The sequence below is a fragment of the Theropithecus gelada genome, chromosome 3 (assembly GCF_003255815.1).
Source record: "Theropithecus gelada isolate Dixy chromosome 3, Tgel_1.0, whole genome shotgun sequence".
In the NCBI taxonomy this organism is placed as follows: Eukaryota; Metazoa; Chordata; class Mammalia; order Primates; family Cercopithecidae; genus Theropithecus; species Theropithecus gelada.
The window spans coordinates 64,180,664-64,185,122 of record NC_037670.1 but is presented as its reverse complement, the minus strand read 5'-3'; the positions used below and the strand labels follow the sequence as shown (position 1 = coordinate 64,185,122).

At 40.0% G+C, this 4,459-nt stretch overlaps 1 pseudogene across 1 annotated transcript; it reads right to left on the bottom strand.

Moving 5' to 3' along the window:
- Nucleotides 1–300: 300 nt before the first annotated feature.
- Nucleotides 301–1,892, bottom strand: LOC112620912 (annotated as a pseudogene). The gene has a single exon (XR_003118617.1). The product of XR_003118617.1 is annotated as a rab GDP dissociation inhibitor beta pseudogene (transcript).
- Nucleotides 1,893–4,459: the final 2,567 nt, after the last annotated feature.

Genomic DNA, 4,459 nt, shown 5'->3' with positions numbered 1-4,459 from the left:
TTAGAATTTTACGTCCTAAACCAAACTTGTGGCTATGCTGTTTGCACCCTGCCGTAAGACTTGGCATAATACAAAATATAAAGTCATAGGAAAAACTTCTGGATGCCACCCCAAACCATGGAGTATTCAATTTAGAATCTCCTGAATGTCAGGATGACAGATGGCACACAATCTGTATGGATCCAGCTCTTGAGCAGCAGAAGCTCGTAACTGAGAGGCTACACTGATTAAAAGATACAAACACTGTTTCAAGTTGTCTGTATCAGAATCACAATGTTTGTTTGAAACTGATCCTTCACTGGGAAAAAAAAAAAAAACCAGTTTGATTAAATTGAAGAGAATGTGGTAACAGGTGAATTCTGAATAGCCACTCCATGAAAACAAGTTAATATATGATATTAGAAAGATGAAGGGGAGGAGTATTTACTGACACAGCACTCTTCAATCTCTCCATTTTGATTACAAAAGCAGGCCTTACAATATTGATTTCATATAATATGCATTATTTACCAAATTTTAAATTTGTCCTAATTGGATAATAACATGTACTGCTGTTAGTCTTCCCCATAGATGTCATTTTTCTTATGCTTCATTTCCTCAAAGTCAAACTCTAATCCTGTAATCTTCTTATAGATGTTTTTTAATGTCATCCCAATTGTCTCAAAGTGAGTGGTAGGATTGTATGCACAGGAAATAAAGATCTGGCTTTCTGTTACCAAGTCTTTCGGTACCAGGAGGCCACTGATGCTAACAAATTCCCATCTAGTTGGATCCAAGAGCTCCATAGCTGGTCTGACTTCCTTCTCAGGCTCCTTGGTTTCCACAGTTGTAGTAACTATGGCAATATACTTCCTTTGTGCTGCTACATTGTGCGAGGAGGAGATCGTGCAAACACAGATATCTGACTTTCGACTGACTTGGTTCTGTGGAATAATGATCTGGCAGGAGTTGACATCACTGGTGTTCTTGATGAGGTGGCTGAGGATGCAAATAACTCTGATTACCTGGCCCACTTTTTCTGGCCGATCTTTTATATAGCGGAGGTCACAGATGAGCTGCTTACAGTGAGCAATTTCTCCTTCAGATTTTACACCAATTACTTTTCCATTCTGCCCAATGATTTCTTCAATTGGTTTATTCAGCATATAGGTACCTTCATAAATAGCACTTAGCCTTGCAGAAAGCCTTGTGGCAGTTCTCCAAGGCCACAGAGTGAATAAAGGTATGGACTTTTGCCATATCTTGCCAAAGATTCACTGTCATGTTTAATTCTATTAATGGTTTCACAACATGGTTGATCTAAGTAGTCATCAGTTTTGTAAAGTGCAAGAGCATGACCAGTAAAATCTGCAACATCTTGGCCCAAATCAAATTTCTTATACACCTCTCACATTGTGGTCTTCTTAGGATCAATTCCCTCTAAAGTTCTCGAATCTTTTTCCTCTAAGTTGGCAACATACACTAGGAATTTCCTGAAGTGACGTTTCTTAAACAGTCCTATTAAGCTAGATGTCAGGGCTTCTGTTTCAGTGGAAGGAACCTTGTAGATTTTTCCACCTTTATAGACAAATCTCCCTTCAGTCACTAAAATCCAGATAGCGAGTTACCTCTGTATAAAGCAGCGTCTTAACCAGCTGACCATTAGCCACAAGGAACTTGGGAATCAAGTCAACATTCCAGTCTCTTCCTCTCCTCATTGATGCTGATGGTGGTCCCAGTATTTTAAATCTTTTGTATAAATCTTCCAGTAATGTTATAGAGGCACTCTCTCCTCCATAGTAAAGGTTTCAATCCATATGAAGAACTTTCTTGCCCTTCACTGACTTTATACTGGAAAGGATACATTCCACCAGGCCGATGCCCAGCACAATCACATCGTACTCCTCATTCATGGTGGATGGGGCAGGTGTGGACGCAGGACCCGAGAAAGGAAAAGGCGCACGGGCTCCGTGACCACCCTATGAGGCTGTGAGGTGCTCTCTGGCATGAGGGAAACTGGAAGAGTATCTTTCCACCTTTTTTTTTTCTTTTCTGAGACGGAGTCTCACTCTGTCACCCAGGCTGGAGTGCAGTGGCATGATCTTGACTCATTGCAACCTCCCCCTCCCAGGTTCAGGCAATTCTCCTGCCTCAGCCTCCTGAGTAGCTGGGACTACAGGTGTGCACCACCACACCCGGCTGATTTTTGTATTTTTAGTAGAGATGGGGTTCCACCATGTTGGCCAGGATGGTCTCGATCTCTTGACCTCATGATCCACCTGCCTCAGCCTCCCAAAGTGTTGGGATTACAGGCATGAGCTACCATGCCCACCCCTCTCCACTTTTTAAGGAAATATTATTTCTGGTTAAGTTTACACTGGATCTTCAACTTTATGAAAATCATCTAATTTAAAAATATTTTCAATACTTTTTCTTTGACTTCATTTTCCTAAGTAGACATTTCTCCTGCTTGAGTATGGCCTAAATATATTGTTTTGTTTCCATAGCTTGAAGGATATTGGATTTAATATTATCAACATGTAAATCACTGCTCTGCCACTTACTCAGTTGAGTAAAATGGGAATAATAATATCTACCATGTGAGACTGCAAAACGGGTTACTGATGTGATGTTCGGGAGATCCCCAGCACACACAGTATCTGGTGGACAGCTGTCTTTCATAAATATATGTTAAACTGGAAAATCAAGTCATGCTCTCTTTGATTTATTTTTACGAAGAATATGAAACAAGATAGCATAATTAATGATAGAGACAGGACTTGAACTCAGCCCCTCTCCTGTTTCAACCACTTTTTCAGGCACATAGGTACAAAGCAAAAACATAAAATAAAAGTAAATAAAACAGATAACATGAAAATATTTTTTTCCTTATTCCTTAAAACATATTTCTGTTTGGCCACACATTCATTCTGATCCAAGTTTCTCTGTAGAGAGCTGTTGTCCAGCATTTATTGTGTGTATGGCTGGTTAAAAATGAATGCAAAATTCTCAGCTCTTGCAAACCAACTGCAAAAGACAAAGAATGGCAGCCAAATGGGGAGGATAGGTGTTCCATGAGAACATCTCAGAGAATCGTCAACCAGTATGCCCTGCAGTATCAGACTGTATTGATGTTGGTTCTATGCTGAGCTTTACTGCCATTTGCTATTTATTTTGACAAGCAGTTAAACCATCAGGAATGTGCTGATTCATTGCCCCTCTGAGAGGAGATCATGGAGCACAGGGGACAGTTTGGTAAGTAGGCTACACACTGTGCTATTTTTTTCCCTAAAGGTTTGGTTTATCATTAAGAAGCAGGGAAATGTGGCAGAAAAACAAAACAAAACAAAAAACCATGGCCTGGATTATAAGACCCTTTTTTTTTTTTTTTTTTTGAGCTGGAGTCTTGCTCTGTCCCCCCAGCTGAAGTGCAGTGGTGTGATCTCGGCTCCCTGCAAGCTCCGCCTCCCAGGTTCATGCCATTATCCTGCCTCAACCTCCGGAGTAGCTGGGACTACAGGTGCCCGCCACCGCACTCGGCTAATTTTTGTGTATTTTTAGCAGAGACGGAGTTACACTGTGTTAGCCAGGATGGTCTTGATCTCCTGACCTGATTATCCACCTGCCTCGGCCTCCCAAAGCATTGGGATTACAGGCGTGAGCCACCATGCCTGGTCTGTAAGACGCTTTTTTTCTAGCACCTATTTTGCTAAAAATTCTCAATATATAGGTTAGGATATTTAATTTTATGTGACAACTTAACTGGATCATAGAGTGCCTAGATACTTGGTTCAACATCATTCTAGGGGTATCTGTGATGGCATTTGTGGATGTGATTAACATCATTGGAATCAGTAGACTGAGTAGAACAGATTACCCTTCTCCAAGTGGGTGTACAGCATCATCTACTTAGGTGAAGACTTGAATAGAACAAAAAGTTGAAGGAAGGAAGAATTCACTCTCCTCTCTGTGTGAAGGCTTGAGCTGGAATGTTGGTCTTCTGCTGCCCTCAGACTGGAAATTACATCACAGATGCCCCTGATTCTCAGGCCTTTAAACTCAGACTGAAATTATGCAACTGGTTTTCTTGGGTCTTCAACACCCAGAGATCAAATTATAGGGATTTCTCAGCATACATAATCATGTGAGCTTATTTCTTATAATAAATATCTTTCTATATATTGCATATGTAGATATGGATATATGATATCTATTATATTCTATCTACATACTGTGAAAGCATATGTATCTTTAGATCTATATCTATATGCATGTATGCATGGATGTAAGTATATATGTATGTATGTATATATCTATTTACCTACCAATCATCTATTTTATTTGTTCTGTTTTTTCTGGAGAAACTTGGCTAGTGAAATGCATCCTTAGGCAATTTTATCATTGTGTAAACATCATACAGTGTACCTACACAATCAAAGATGGTATAGTATACTACACACCTAAACTATATGGTATAGCC